The 17,209-nt window shown below is 43.1% G+C and overlaps 1 non-coding gene across 1 annotated transcript; it reads left to right on the forward strand.

The window, feature by feature from the left end:
• Positions 1-10,699: 10,699 nt before the first annotated feature.
• Positions 10,700-10,781, forward strand: trnas-gcu (transfer RNA serine (anticodon GCU)). Its single transcript has one exon. It is a non-coding gene; the product is annotated as a tRNA-Ser (tRNA).
• Positions 10,782-17,209: the final 6,428 nt, after the last annotated feature.

Genomic DNA, 17,209 nt, shown 5'->3' on the forward strand with positions numbered 1-17,209 from the left:
CTGGCAATGTGTCAGGTTTATTTTGATGACTGAATAACTATTAAGAGAAGAGCAACAGCAGACCACAAGTGAGACAGAATATTAAGTCTTTTCTCGCGAGGAGTGCAGTACCGATCCTTCACAACAATCTCACTACACTAATTATCTGTATGCACTCCTGCTCTTTTTATTTGGATTTGCCCTACCCACAAAATGAGACAAGCCCTCTAAAAGGGGAGGAGGGAAGCACGTGGGCTTTGTTTCGTAAGAAGAAAAATCACAAGGTGTTACATACTGATATGGAACAGTGTGAGAAAGAGTACGAGTGATCAGCAACCATTCTTTGTGTCTGTGATGAATTCAGGAAACGAGTGATCAGCGATCATTGTTTGTGTCTGTGATGAAATCAGGAAACATGAGTGATCAGCAATCATTCTTTGTTGAAAAGGAACTGTCTTGGTAGATGTCTTCATATTGCTGTGTCACTGAGTTGCCAGCTGCGACCTGTCTGACCCAGCTGTAATCTCTCTTCTGTGGTACATCATAAAAATAGCAAGGCCAAACAGCAAGCATCTCTTGCAGTACTATTGGGGTAAAGCATTGATTAGAGAACGCATGATAACATATATATACATTTTTCTAACACAATGACTGAAGGAGGAGCACAAGGCGCTCATTTTACGAAATTGACAAAAGTAGTGGAGGCAGGGCTTACACACTCATAGGACTGTACACAAAGTACTGAATTGGAATTTTCAAATGTTTGTTCCATGTAAATGACAACAAATTGGAAGTTCCACCAAGACTTGAACTTGGATTGCTAGATTCAGAGTGCTCACAATCACAGCATGCAAACATTATTTGATTGATTGATTGGTTGATTGACAGATTGATTGACTGATTGATTGACAGATTGACAGATTGATTGGTTGACAGATTGATTGATTGCGAAAGGATAGCAAAGACTGAGAATATCATCGAATGACAAGATGAACAATATAAGCAACTCGAAATAAGCGATATGGGAATGAAATGATTTTAACGTTCATAAGGGGTGACCATGAACCAACAGTTTAAGCTCCAGTAGTTTGTACCCTGATAAATTGCACTCACTGAATGTCTTCTTGCATGGATGAACTGGAGGCAGTTCTGGAGTGGGTCTGCAGGCAGCTGGCCAAGCCAAGAAGGAAAGTGTTGGCTTGACAGTTGAAGGAAAAAAAAAATGGAAACACAAATTAGAGGCTGGTTTCGGCCTACACGTGGTCAGGGGAGCATTGTAGCGGAGTGTCGCACACCTGGCTGTTGCTGACTCAGAGAGCTTCTGGCTCCTGTTTGCCAAGGTGTCCCTGGCCCACTTTGCAAAGCAGACAACACTGACAAATAGATTTAGAAAATGTTGTTTCCACCCAGTCTCAAACAGGGGGCGTTTCGCGTCTTAGAAGAACATGATGACCACTACGCTATGGAAACTGCTGTGACGTCCAAAGCATTTTGAGAAGCCTGAATTTATAAAGAAAATGTTGAAATTGATTGGTGCCCAAACTTTTGCATACGACGGATATGTATATGACCAAATATTTGAGGTCCAACCGGGACTAAAACTGAGATCTAGAGCGCTCATGGAACCCTCAGGTGTAGGGAAGCATACAATTTCATGGGGCAGCACACAAGCTATTGCCATTACGCAAATTTTTCCCAGCTAAATGACAAATTATTTGAGGTCCCACCGAGACTTGAACTTGCATCACTGGATTCAGAGTCCAGTGCTCACCATTTCACCATAGAACCCTGGCAGTGACGGAGGGAGGAGCATAATTTTTCTGAGCACAATGCACTAACTAAGGTGCTCATTTTTATGAAATTGACAAAAGTAGTGGAGGCAGGGCTTACACACTCATAGGGCTGTCCACAAAGTACTGAATTGGAATTTCCAAATTTGTGTTCCATGTAAATGACTACAAATTGGAAGTTCCACCAAGACTTGAACTTGGATTGCTAGATTCAGAGTGCTCACAATCACACCATGCCAACATTGATTAATTGATTGATTGATTGATTGAACATTTATTGATCCCCCGGGGTGGGGAAATTCAGGCCCCATCAGAATCCATACCACAGAGCGGGTATACAAAAGACACAGATGGCATGAGCGCAACTCAATAGGCTCTCATAAGGCTGCCACACAACAGCGCCACAAAGAAAGCCAGTAAGTGCGAAAGATAAAAGCCATCAAAGCCAAGGAAAAAAAGTAACAACGGCCAACCAGCACCCCTCAATATCAAAGAACACCCCAAAACACACAAAATAGCCTCCACGGGGTCCATAAACAGGTGTAAGGACAGTCCAGTTCAACGGCGTCCAATGGACCGTGGTCGTGAATTGGTGAAAACATCACAAAACAGGCAAACCTGTGAGCAGCGTCCTGGGCACGTGCAGATGGACACCACGGGGCTAGCACGGCGAAAGTCGTTGGTTCCGACGAGCACGAGGCTGCGAGGCCAAGGCGAGGGACCCGTCAGCACCGGCCGGATAAGCAGGAAGCCGTCGTAGAGTTACGCCGGTCTCAACCGATTACTCGGTAATCCAGAGAGCATTAGCTTTAAAACCATCCAAGATCTAAAGTAAGTTCCACCAGTTGACATTGTAACTCGGAGAACATGTGATTACTTTATTAAATACTATATGGCTCCTGTTTGCCGAGGTGTCCCTGTCACACTTTGCAAAGCAGACAACACTGACAAATAGATTTAGAAAATGTTGTTTCCACCCAGTCTCAAACAGGGGGTGTTTCACGTCTTAGAAGAACATGATGACCACTACGCTATGGAAACTGCTGTGACGTCCAAAGCATTTTGAGAAGCCTGGCAAAAGTTCAACAAAAGCGAGTGAGGAAGAAAGCAGGCACTTATGAACATTTTGATTTGCTTTTCAAAACTGTGCCAGCAAAAGCAATTTTTCCATACAAAGAAATAAACTCCACGTCGGGGAATTGAAGCCCGATTTGCCGAGCCCAGGCTGAGTCGTTTCGCTAAAGGGTACCTGATTTGAGACTGGGTGAAAACCAGGTTTCGCACTTTTCTTTAACTTTTGCCAGGCTCTTCAAAAGGCTATGTGTCAGCGCAGTTTCCATGGTGTAGTGGTTATCACATTCCCCCACACGCTGAAGGTAAACAAGTCTTATGATCCTTTTGATTTTAGACTCCGCGGCTGGGAATTGAGCCTCAGTTTGCCGAGCCGAGGCCGTGAATAGTATAGCTAAAATGGCCTGTTGCGTTTTGTTCAAGATGTCCATCGTTAAGCAAGGAAAACAAGAATGTGGAGTAACAGTTTTTGTAACAGATATTAGTTTTTTTAATGGCAGTCAGCAGATGAAACAACAACGTCAAACTTCAAATCAGAAGGCTTTATACTGACCAAAAGCAGGAACTAGGAAGGGAACGGAAGGGAAGGATAAGGTCTGTTCTGTTATCACCTGAATGTCCTGTTATTTACTGACTGTTTTGTGACTATGTGTCATGGAACTTAACTGAGCTCTGTGTGCCGTGTCTGTGCTCACTGCCTATGTGTAAGTGAAAGTCACAAAGCTCTGTGTGCTGTGTCTGTGCTCTGATTGAGCAACTATGTTTGGGTAAATTATTTACACATTGATTGATATGTTTGTATAAACTAATAAGAGTATCTGCATATTGCTGTTGCTCCCTCTTCAGGCCCTAAACTGATCGGCATTCAATTCCATCCATTCCGTCCATTATCTGTACTGCGGGGGGTCGCAGGCGTGCTGGAGCCTATCCCAGCAGTCATCGGACAGTAGGCGGGGGACACATTATAACTGGTTGCCAGACAATCGCAGGGCACACAGAGACAACAATCATTCACACTGGCACTCACACCTATGGGCAGTTTGGATTACTGAATCGGCTGACCAAGCATGTTTGTGTGATGTGGGAGGAAAACCCGGGGAAAACATACGCAGGCACGGGGAGAACCTACAAACTCCAAACAGGGAGCACCTGCCCTCACCTTTGGTCCAGTAAGTAAGGTCCACCACTGTAGCAGATGTTTCCATAGTGTAGTGATTATCATGTTTGCCTAACACGCGAAAAGTTCCCAGTTCGTGACTGGGTAGAAACAGCTTCGTTACATTCCGATTGGTAGCGAATATGACATGGACCTGAGGACTGCATTTCAGTGGTTATTCTGATATCATAGCCGGTTTGGACGTGTCCTTTCAGGGTCATAATTGTGTCTACCGCTGCCAGGCCTAAAAAAAAATGGGAACGCCTAAGGGAGTTTCGCCAAGATGAATTAGGAGGAACTTTATGAAATAAAGTTGATGTTGAAACGTAGTTGGACGTAATGTCTGGAAGCTTGTGTTCAACAGAAAGCTGTTTGGTAACAAAGTCAAATTTATTTATATAGCACATTTCATACACAGAGGCAATTCAAAGTGCTTTGCAAAACAAATTATTGAAAGCAGGGGAAGCAAAGCATAGCATTTACCGTATTTTCCGCCCTATCAGGGGCACCTAAAAACCTTATTTTTTATCAAAAGTCGACAGTGCGCCTTATAGTCCGGTGCGCCTTATATATGGATCAAGTGATGAATTTGTTGATCCATACTGGTTGTACACAGTGCTCTCCCAAAATGTTTTAGTACGTTTTAGTACGACTAGTAAATTACAAGGTCGCATCGCTTCCCAACATTACGGTAACTGTAGTCAGGGGGCGTCACCGAATAGCTGTTGTACCCGCGAGGCTATTTCATTTCAAAATAGGCTGCTGCGTTAATGTTTCGAGTAAATATACGGATCGATATGGAAGGGAAACATAGGTTAGTACCAGTGGGTTAGATCGAACTTTAGTCAGTTCTGATCATTTTATAGGAGATCGTTTGAGAAACGCGATTGTTTACACTTTGCTGAGGCTCATGTGAGATTGCGAGCTGAGGCTCATAGGAAATTGCGGATGGCTAATGCTATAACGATAGCTGCTATACGCGCGAGGCTATTTCATGTCAAAATAGGCTGCTCTGTTCATGTTTTGAGTACCGTTTTTTCCCGTGTATACTGCGCAAAATTTAACGAATTTATTGTCCTAAAATCTGGGATGCGCATTATACATGGGTACAAATTTAAAAAAAAAAAAAAAATTTAATTTCTTTTTAATTTTTTATTTTTATTTTTTTTTTTAGAAAACAAAACCAACAACAGGACTGACCCACAAAGTCGTGGAACAAAAAGACAGGGTGACATTACCAAAGACAGGAACAGAAAGCAAACAGACATCATGACAGTAACACATGCAATGATCCGACGGTGAGCGAGGGGCAGACAGGACTTAAATACAAAACACGTTACATCGATTGAGGTGACACAGGAAGAGAGGGGCGACGCAAACAAAAACTATGGCAACTTAGACAAATAGCAAAACTGGGGACGAGACATGACAAATCTCCCCCGAAATAAAACTTGTAATCACCTTTCTTCTTGTTTGTTGTCAATCGCGCATCGCATTCAGCCATCCTGTCCCAACACACTTAGTCAAAAAAATCCATAATTGACGACACATCGTTTGATGCGATGGTGCAATCCTTGATGGTGTGTTATTGTCAAATAATGTTTGTTTTTTAATCTCCATCGCGGACCGGACGTCATACGGAGGCCGCCATTACAGATGCGCAGAACAAATGCGCAAGACACGTCAGCTATATAAAGAGCGAGAGTTCAGTTCTCCTGTGGTGTGCAAGGACTGGAGTTGGAGGCGGAGTGACAAATGACGGTGCCAACGGCAGTTGTTTTAATGACATTTATAATTATCTTCATTCAACCACGGGCCGACTCTTTTCCCCTCGAGATCCTAACACCAACTAAACCAAACAGGAAACTCCCACACCTCTAAACCATCCCACCGGAACTCGGCAACGTGAACTTAGGTTCCGGGTGAATTATTCCAACCAATTACACTCCACCTATTAGTTTCAATTCACAGTTTAATTTGCAGTTTCAATCAGCAAATAACAAAATGCGTATTACAGGTCGGTCATATTTTATTTCACAACACTTTGCCTTGTTCCTTTCGTCTCTGCTGTTCACTTCAAACACGCTCCATACGAGCGCAATGCTCTCGTATCAGACAAGGCTTGCTTGATCACCTGCTCGTTTGCTGTCTGTCACAATGTACCCTACACAAATCCGAAACATTGTTTGCGGCTCCGAGTCACGACGAGGGGCAAGTTTTGGTTTCCAAGGGTGTTTTTATTCCTCTTCAACGTCTCTCCCATACAGAGCCGCCTTTTTCACGTCCGCACGCCTCTTTCCCGTACGCGCACGGAGCGCGGTGGTGCGTTTACGGGCAGTCGGAGAAATCAACGCCAACAAAAAAAATCACATCCAGCCTAGTTAAGACCATACCAAAGACTATAAAAATGGGACCCATTGCCTCCCTGCGTGTGTGACGATCATTGGGACTTAAAAAAAAAAAAAAAAAAGAAAAGAAAAATTTCATAAAAAAAAAATCATAAAAATTGGGTGCGTATTATACATGGGTACAGGCTTTTTTCCAGCATCAGCCTGCCATTTTTAGGGTGCGTATTATACATGGGGGCGCACTATACACGGAAAAAAACGGTAAATCTACGGATCGATATGGAAGGGAAACATAGGTAAGTAGTACCAATGCGTTAGATCGAACTTTAGTCAGTTCTGATCATTTTTTGGAGATCGTTTGAGAAACGCGATTGTTTACACTTTGCTGAGGCTCATGGGAGATTGCGAGCTGAGGCTCATAGGAAATTGCGGATGGCTAATGCTATAATGAGGCTATTTCATGTCAAAATAGGCTGCTCTGTTAATGTTTCGAGTAAATCTACGGATCGATATGGAAGGGAAACATAGGTAAGTAGTACCAATGCGTTAGATCGAACTTTAGTCAGTTCCAATCATTTATAGGAGATCGTTTGAGAAACGCGATTGTTTACAGAGGGCTCTTTGGTTATTGGCTAGTGGGTGCATACCGCAACCCTAGTCAACCTCAGTTTGTTGCAGTAAAGCTTCTATTTTATGCGCCTTATAGTTCGGTATATGGACAAAGTTTTAAAATGGGCCGTTCATTGAAGGTGCGCCTTATACCCCGGTGCGCCTAATAGGGCGCAAAGTACGGTACATAATTTCATTTAAAAAAAGAGATTACAACGTCATTGATAGATTATAGAACAGAATCACAGAATCAGGTCAGAGCCTGGCATAAATTCATTTAAGAACATTTAAGAACATTTTAGATTATAATAAACAAACAGAAACAAAAACAACATCATTGCTTTAGTAGCAGCTAGAAAGCAAAAGAGAATAAAAAAGTTTTAAGTTTAGATTTAAAGATGGGTAGGGTAGGGGCAGATCTAATGTCCTCTGGGAGTTTATTCCAGCTATGGGGGGCATAATGGCAAAAAGCAGCTTCACCATGTTTTGTTTTGTACCTGGGAACAATTAGCAGGCCTGTTCCCGATGACCTAAGTGATCTAGAAGGTTCATAGTGTTGGAGCAGTTCAGAGAGGTATTTTGGCCCTGGCCCATTTAGAGATTTATAAACTATTAGCAGAATCTTAAAATCTATTCTATGGCATACTAGTAGCCAGTGTAGGGAATTGAGTATTGGTGAAATGTGTTCTGCTTTCTTGGTTCTTGTTAGAACTCGAGCAGGAGCATTTTGAATGAGCTGTAGTTGTTTAACAGTTTTCTTTGGTAGGCCTTCGAAGAGGCTTTTCCCGTAGTCCAATCTGCTAGATATGAAGGCATGAATTAATTTTTCAAGATCTTGTTTGGATGTATAGCCTCTGAGCCTTGCTATTTTTTTTAGCTGCAAGAAGGCACATTTTCTTATGAGTTTGATGTGGGAGTTGAAATTCAGGTCAGAGTCAATAATAATGCCAAGAATTTGTACTTGTTCCTTTGGTTTAAGGGCTAGGGATTCTAATTGAGCAGTGACTTTGAGCCTTTCTGCTTTAGCGCCAAAGACAATTATCTCTGTTTTGTCCTTGTTTAGTTGGAGGAAATTCTGGCACATCCAGTCATTTATTTGCTCAATGGTTTGGTATAGTGTATTTATGGGGGTATAGTCATCCAATGAGAGCGCTATGTAAAGTTGCGTGTCATCTGCGTAGCTGTGGTAGGCTATGTTGTTTTTTGGAGTATTGGGCCAATTGGGAGCATGTAGAGATTGAATAGGACCGGACCTAGGATTGAGCCTTGGGGTACCCCACATGTCATATTGGTCAGGTCAGAGATGAAATTGCCGATAGAGATAAAGTAGTTCCTGTCTTGCAGATAGGATCTGAACCAGTCAAGAACCTTGCCGGAAAGACCCACCCAGTTTTCCAGTCTGTCTAATAGAATTTCATGGTCAACCGTATTGAACGCAGCATTAAGGTCTAGTGACACTAGAATTGAGATTTTACCTGAATCCGTGTTCATTCGGATGTCATTGATAACTCTGAGAAGCGCAGTTTCGGTGCTGTGATGGGGTCGGAAACCGAAATGGAAGGGATCTAGTATGTTATTGGAGGATAGGAAGGCATAGAGTTGTTGATAGACAGTTCTTTCGAGTATTTTGCTTGAAACAGGAAGATTTGATACTGGTCTAAAATTGCTGATTATGGAGTGGTCAAGATTAGGCTTCTTTAATAGGGGCTTCAGAACAGCAGTTTTCAAAGATTGTGGAAAGATGCCTGTAAGTAGAGAAGTGTTTATTATCTGCAGTAGGTCTGGGGCAAGGCACTTGTGGACATTTTTTAGAAAGCTTGTTGGCAAGGTGTCAAGGCAGCACGTTGAGGATTTAAGGCTTTGCACTGTTTCTTCTAGTTGGTTTTGGTCAATGATATTAAATTGGGTCATGTTTACTAGTATGTCCATGGTGCTTTCTTACCAGAGATTAATTTGGTTTTCAGAGAGGCTACTGCGTCAATAGCTTTTAGGGTTTTAGAGTTGAAGTTATCTAGGAGGTCATTGACAGATTCTGATGGAAGGGTAGGGGCCTGCGAGAAGGCCTCCATAAATAGTGTACTAGTGGCCTCATTAAAGTTCTGCTTTTTAATGGTTTGTGGTTGACTGAGAGCTATAGGGGTGACCTTCATTTCGATAAAGATGCAGAAGTGATCAGATGAGGCAATATCGACTGCTGAGAGGAAAGATGACTCAAGACCTCTGGTTATGAATAAATCTAGTGTATGGCCTCTGTTGTGTGTAGGTCCAGAGATATGCTGGGATAGGTCGAAGGTGTCAAGGAGGTCGTTTAGTTCTTTGATGTTATTATCATTGAGTTTGTCTATGTGAATATTAAAGTCACCTACTATTGATATGCAGTCATGTTCCAAGGAGATTATAGCGAGGAGTTCAGAGAATTCGACGAAGAAGTTATTAGCATAACCTGGGGGTCTGTATACAACCATAAGTAGGACAGGGGGAGAAGACTTCATTACAACTGCAAGATACTCAAACGAAAGACAATCTCCAAATGACGTCCGTTTACGTTGAAACAAATCAGAATAGATTAGGAAAACGCCTCCCCCTCTCTTTCCGATTCTGAGGGCATCAATGCAGTCGAAATTAGGTGGAGTTAATTCATTAAGGATATATTCTCTGTTATCTAGATCAAGCCAGGTCTCTGTAAGAAACATGATATCTAATTCATTACTCGTAATGAGGTCATTGGTGAGAAGTGATTTATTGACTAATGATCTAATATTGAGCAGGGCTGCTCGAATTGGTTTGGTTCTGGTGGAGTGTTTTGATTTCTGGAGCTGTTTCTGACGGATGGGTATCAGGTTTGATCCAGGGACGGAACGAACTGGGATGACAGGGTTGTTTATTCTAGGAGTGATCAGCGTTGTGTTAGCTTCTGCAGTATGTTGCTGTGTGACCTTGTTCTTGCTGTTTTTGGGTGAGGAATTTTCCTTAGAACTCTGGCTTGCGGGGAGTAATGGGACAAGGGGGGACGTATGGGGGGAGTTAGGTGAGGGAAAGGGGGTTTGTGTCTGTTCAGTTTGCTTATGGAGAGGGGTTGAGCCTGGGTGGAGCATCGATGGGGGCTGGGTTCGTCCATGTCGGTTTGGGGATCCTGGGTGGAGCATCGATGGGGGCTGGCTATATTGATGTTTGCCCGTTCAATCCTCTCGTTCATGTGTGATGAGAAGGTCAGTGGAGGGGGGGAGGGAGAAAGGGATATGGAGGAGGGTGGAAAGTTGGGGGTGGATGAGAGAAGGGGGGGGTAGTGGGTTTCTGGGGGTGTGTAGGGTGAGGTGTGGGGGTGGATGAGAGGAGGGGGGGGGGTGATGGGTTTCTGGAGTTGGAGAGGTGTGGGGGTCTGAAGCGTGTGGGAGCTGCTGAGCTTGGTTGGTCTCCGTACCGGCGGCTGTAGGCGATAGAGGGTCGGTCTGGGTCCGGTCTAGTGGTTGAGATGATTCTGTGGTTGCTGTTGTCTGTCTGTGGTCATGCGTAGCTCTTCTTCAATCACATCTAAAGTATCGTATCATTTTACCTTGTAGTTTATACTACCCCGTACATGCCATATCATTTCGCCCATACAACTCATGCATGAGATGCGATGGCTGAGATATTTAGGCGATGGGTTGCTACTCCATTGTGCTCTCCACTCAGCATTTCATATCACACTCGTCGGATTTTCACACAAAGTATCTCGGCACAACGTGTTGTCAACGCCATATGAGCAAGACGAGGTGGCCGAGGGGTTAAGGTGATGGATTGCTAATCCATTGTGCTCTCCACGCATGGGTTCAAATCCCATCCTCGTCGAAAGTTAATATTACATTGTTTTACAGTTGAGCCTCGGTTTTCGAACGTCCGGGTTCTTGAATAAATCATCGATGTGTATTGGAGAGTCACTGCTGCGTGTGTGTATTTGTGTGCGTGTGTGTATATGTGTTTGTGTGTGTTGTTGTAAGGCGGACGTAGTTGAGAGCGCCATGAGAACGTTAAAGGGAACGTTACAATATATGGATTGTATATATAAAACGCGCCCTATGATGCGGTGCGCCACGTGTGTTAAACACAGTCATGGCACACATAACTGAGACTGCGCCTTTTATTATGGTGCACGTTTCAATCGTGAAAATACGGTAACTCGTCAGCGTTGGTTTACTGCAATTTGACGACAAACCGCAAACTATTGGACATGGAAAGCATCATTTATTGGCGCGACTAAAGACTTAAATTTATCAGAAAGAGAGGAGTTTGACCTACTAACAAGGTGGCTAGGTCCAAGATCTGCAGAACAGGTGAAAAGGGTTCATGCAGTACCCGCTGGAGGCGTGAAGATGATTTGGGAACGGGTTGAAGAGTGTCACCATTCCTCAGAAGCAATTGAGGACACACTGCTAAACAAGATAGAGGAGTTTCCAAGGCTAACAAACAAAGATACGAGCCAGCTAAGAGACCTGGGAGACATCTTGTAGGAGCTATTGTTGTCAGGCTTGGATCTGGGAGAGGACTCGGATGCAGAGTTCAAACAAAAGGTATTTATTCGAACAGGCTGGAGACAGCACAAAAAAAACAAAAGCGCCTCAAAAAGAGGGAAAACAAGGCTGAAGACAGCAAAAACCAAAAGCACCTCGAAACGAGGGAAAACACGGTGGCAAAAAACAAAACTGAAAAACAGCGCTCAGGCTTGACAAAAAAAAGATATCTTCTAAACTAGGTTCTCTAAAGTGATATCTGTTACTTACGCGATCGCTGGTGCTCAAGACGGGACAAGACGTGAAGGAATGGGGTCAAAATACAAAAAGTCCTGCCTAGCTACAAAAACAGATATGCTCAAACCTCATTGAATAAAGTACATAAGTAGAAAAGTATATTCACATATTCAATCAATAAAAGAAACATTTTAAGCATATAATTATACCTACACACCAAATCAATAAAGAAGACACAACTAGACATTTATGATAGGTGGTAATGACAAAGGTTTTTATAACTTTATGAACTGATATATATTTCTGAGCACTTTGAAATAACAAATGTTTTTTTATATATTGCTTGAATAGCTTAATGACCCTGTTTAATGCATGCCTGATGATTCTCTAAATCACGGATACTGCCAAAGTCGTCTAAAAGTGTTCAGTACTTGATTGTATCTTATGTTTTGACTAATGCTAGACGCCAGTTTTCGATTACTACTGAACGTTCTGGACAGAGGGAAATATTTTGCCTAACAAAGAAAATATATGGTTGGAAGGATGATTAAACTAAGAAAATAATGACGTAAGCAAAGACATGGAGTATCAAAAGAACAAACTTTGCATAGTCAAGGAACATTAATAGATTAATGATGTCACAGACAAAAAGCTCACATAATTTCGTACAAAATGACAAAATTGAAATAATGATGAAAGAATGAGGCGAGACAGTCTATGTGCAAGAATGGAGGGGAATGTTTACAGGAAGGTCACTTGGAGATAAAAACCAGCAGGTGCCAGAGGGAGCCAGCCAAGGACTCGGCCAAAGATGATCGCCAAGGCCGAAAGACGGGATGGAAGACAACAGCCCCCACACACAGCGAATCGCCCATAACCACCACCCACTCCCATGAAATCAGAATCTCCTGCGAACTTGCCACACCCCCTGACTCATCACCCATCAAACTCGGCCCACATTGGCATGTGGAAATGAATATAAGCTGACCAAAGAACCTTGAATGTGGCCTTTTCTGAATGGAGACTTTCTGCTCTTGAAAGGCCCAGCGCTGTATTGTACTTTCCTGAAAACAGAGCTTTCTTAACAAGAATTGTGATTGAACTCAACCAACCTGTGTAAGTCTAATTTCTGCTTCAGTGTCTTAGCATTTTCCTAACTCTGAAGAAATCAAACGAGCACGCAGTGAGTAAATTAGATAACAGGTGATTGGCAATGGCCATGAGGCGCAGATAGCGCGCTCCCTAAATTGTGGACAAAATCCAACAGACGCACTTGCACAAGACAAGGGGAAGACGCTGTCTAAATACACATAGAAAGGTGAGGACACAGGTGCAGACAATTAGGACCAAAGACACAGGTGCACACAATTGGGATCAGGGAAGACAAGTAGCCTGACACACAGAGGAAGGACACACGAACTGAAACGAGAGGAGAGTTACCAAAACAAAACAGGAAGTGACAATACGACGAACAGGACAAGACAAAAACAACTCACAAAACATAACAGCATGACAATTGTGGGAGCTGTCAGGTTTTTCCAAACTATCTTGATCGTATGATTATGTTGGAATGTATGTAACCAGTAATAAATAACCTAGCTAGATTAGTTTTATGCTTATGTTGGTGCGTAACCAGTAATAAATAACAAAGCTTGTCCCATCCTACACAATGTCGTAAAACATCCCCTGCTACGCTTTGTGTTAGGGTTTACAGAATATCTTTATCGTATGATTATGTTGGAATGTAACCTGTAATAATTTACCTAGCTTGTCCCGTCTTAACAAAAGTAGTAGACCAAAATGCTAAGATCTTTTCAGCTGATTGAATAGCTGCAGAGGAAGCAATCAAAGTTGCTTTGTTTACACAACGTCGTAAAAGGCCCCCTGCTATGCTTTGATCAGCAGGGAAGCGGCTTCACCCCATCCTGTGTTCCCACACCCCCACTTTCAACCCCACTCTGTTTCCCTCAATAAATATGCACCTGATGAGGTCTGAGTCAGACTTCATTCGACCATCGCTGTAAGCACAGCGACGAGTGAACTCTCCGCCTGCAGGTGTCTAAAACGACTAACTTGTCTCCAGTGTGGTTCTTGCAAAATAAGTTAGAGTGAGCACCACCCTAACATTTTGGTGCCGTGACCCGGATACCCCCATACCCGCCATCTGGCTGACGGAGGTGGACGTGCTTCATTGTCGACAAGCCAGTGTCCTTTAGGAGGACCTGGAAAAGAAAGTCCCGGGAAGAGAATTTCTTCGCTGGGCCAGCATCTTAGGTCTGCCTTCGTCTGACAGAGGTGGATTGACGGGATCCGGCAGTGCAGCGGACCAGGGGACAAGTAAGTCATAGAAAAAAGCGCTGATACGGCTTTGGTTTGTCCAAGCTATGAGATACGGCTTTGGTTTGTCCAAGCTATGAGATACGGCTTTGGTTTGTCCGAGCTATGAGATACGGCTTTGGTTTGTCCGAGCTATGAGATAGGGCTTTGGTTTGTCCGGGCTATGAGATACGGCTTTGGTTTGTCCGAGCTATGAGATAGGGCTTTGGTTTGTCCGGGCTATGAGATACGCCTTTGTTTTTTCCAAGCCAAGAAACAGTTGGGTTCAAGTCCCAGTGGAGTTTCTTTTTCCTAATTGAAGAAGGGCGTAGATCTTTTTTTTTGTCCGTTTTTCCAAGCTGTTTGGAAGGGTTTTACACCCATCCTGGATAGGCCTAAAAATAAAAACCGCTGGAGTTTGTGTGGTTGAGAGTGACTGGTAGGATAAATTGACTAGCATTGATCAACGGCAATAACACAGGCTAGTAATTGGTTGAAAGGTCAATTTAAACCTGCATTGAGGATCCTCAAAGAAAGAGTATACATTTTTGAAAAAGATTTGTATAAACCTAAAATACCAAGTTAAGATGGGAAATAAAAACGGTAAATTCCTAGCTCTTGATGGAGATGAGAAGTACACGGCGAGTGAATTTGTTAATTGTATGCAATACATGCTGAAGTGGAAGAAAAAGTATGGAATAGAAGGGAAGTTGAAAGTTGAAGTCTGGAAGATAGTGGTTGATGTTTTGGAGGAGAGTGTGAATAGGAAGTCAAAGAGACTGAAAAAGAAAAGAAAAGAGAGAATTGACTTGTGCTAGAATGTGGTTGAATGCTTCACAAGAGAGAAGAGAACAAATCCAAAAGACAAAAGATAGAAAGATGAAAAGTGATGAGGCTTCGACTATGTTTGTCAGGCCGGAAGACATTGAGGCCACAGTGCGCAGGCGCACTGTCCCTGATGCAGCGCAAGCAGAGGACCAAGAGAGGCATTCTGCTCGTGCGCAAAACTTGTATCCAAGCTTAACAGACCTGCACCCTCCCCCATATAACAGCAAAAAATGTCAAGGTCAAATTATTAGAAGCCCTGTACAAACAAGACGTTTGACCACTGCTGCTAGATTTTCCCAAAATTTAGACAATGTTGATGTGTGCCCAATGATACAGGTGCCAAACCCTATTGTAGGGGAAGACCAACCTCCACATACATATGTTTTTCGGCCATGGACTTTGGAAGAGGCAAGGAAAGCAGTTGAAGGGGTTACCCCTGTTGCTGAAGACCCAGATAAATGGGCAGAAGACATGGCTGGAATCATACATTCCTATAGACTAAATGGGCATGAGGCAGGAGAAGCTGCAATGTCTTCCTTGGGAAAAGACTGGGCAAAGGTTAGAGGAAATTATACAGGTAGAAATAATCAAGGGCCTTTTCCCTATCCCGTTGAGGGAAATCAATTGGGAGGGGAGTATGCAGCACAATGGAATGATCTTGTGCAAAGAGTGCGAACTATATTTCAAAGACGAGCAAATTATGGTCATTTGGCAGGAATAAAACAGAAGCCTGCGGAAGATACTGATGATTTTCGTTTGAGATTTAAAAAAGAATTCAGGGTGCATAGTGGCATCCCATTCAATGATGCAGCTGAGAGTGCTTATCAGCATCAGCTTAGAAATGCGCTCCGTACTAATTTCCGCCCTGAAATAGGCAACTGGGTGAGGAAACATTTGGTGGAAGTAGATATTGCAAGGGTGACAACAACTATGCAAATGGCAAGATATGCTGAAAAAGTGATCAAAAACTGCAAATGTTCTGGTGTATTTCATCTAGAGGATGATGACCTAGATGAAGATACAACTGTCTTCTTCCAAGTGTCCCAGCGGGGCAGAGGAGGTAGAGGCCAACAAGGTCACAGGCTGCCACATAATTCAAAATCCCCATCAGATTCAGAGACCTGTTGGAACTGTGGGAAACGAGGACACTGTTAGAAAAATGTATATATATATATGTTATCATGCGTTCTCTAATCAATGCCTTACTGCAATATTACTGCAATATATGCTTGCTGTTTGGCCTTGCTGTTTTTATGATGTACCACAGAAGGACAGTTCCTTTCTAACAAAGACCACTTTGTTAGACAACTTGCCTCATTGCTGTCCTGCACCCCAGATGAACCTCCAAGTGACCATTAAAGTCAGGGTTTCCCAACTATCTTGATCGTAGGATTAGGTTGGAATGTATATAACCAGTAATAAATAACTTAGCTTGTTGCATCCTACACAATGTCGTAAAACGTCCCTTGCTATGTTTTAACTAGAGGTCAAAGTTTTTTTCTCCTGTATCCAGTCCACTCAAACTCCTCTTCCCAGATGGTCTTATCAGTATGTAAACACCTAGTGATTTTTGCTTACGAGACAAAGCCCACATGCTTTCCTCCCCCCTTTAGTGGTTATGTCTCACACTGTGGGTAGGGCAAATCCAAATAAAAAGAGCGGGAGTGCCTACAGATATTCAGTGTGTAGAGATTGTCTCAAGCTATCTGTACTGCACTCCTCGCGAGAAAAGACTTAATATTCTGTCTCACTTGTGGTTTGTTTGCTGTTGCTCTTCTATTCACTTATTCAGTCAGCGAAATAAACCTGACAGACACCTTGCAAGAATGTGTCGTTTTGCAAAACAAAACCAATCAAGGTGTGGAGTGTTAGAATAATTAGTTTTGCTGAAGCGCTGGTCGGCCTGAAACCGGAGGTCACATATCTTCGCTCAAGCCAACATATCTGCCAGCCAGCCTTGGGGAGTCCTTATACTCCCTTCCTTGTCTTACCTGTGAGAGGCCCTCACTAGTTATGAACAGAATACCTTTGTTCTTTGTTAGTTCAAGAGAAGTCCTTTCTCTTTTGATTGTTTTTGTCCAAGACAGTTTTTTAGTTATCCCATATTTACTCAATGTTTGTTTAAGTAGACTTCATGCAAGTTATCTCACATCTACTTAACGTTTACTGGAGTGTATGCACAAGAGGGACACGGCATCCAGGTTTGGAGATTGCAGCCGGGAACGAGGCTGCCAACCATCTAAGAACAGACTCTGCATTCCTGGGGTCACGGATCGGCCAAGGCCATGCGGCCTCGCACCACACAACATTATTAGCTAGCTGAACAGCGTTGCTACAGTCACACTCTCCCCTCCCTTTAGTGTAGCAACGCCTCTTGTAACCAGGGCA

Source organism: Syngnathus typhle, unplaced genomic scaffold (assembly GCF_033458585.1).
Source record: "Syngnathus typhle isolate RoL2023-S1 ecotype Sweden unplaced genomic scaffold, RoL_Styp_1.0 HiC_scaffold_27, whole genome shotgun sequence".
Lineage (NCBI taxonomy): Eukaryota > Metazoa > Chordata > Actinopteri > Syngnathiformes > Syngnathidae > Syngnathus > Syngnathus typhle.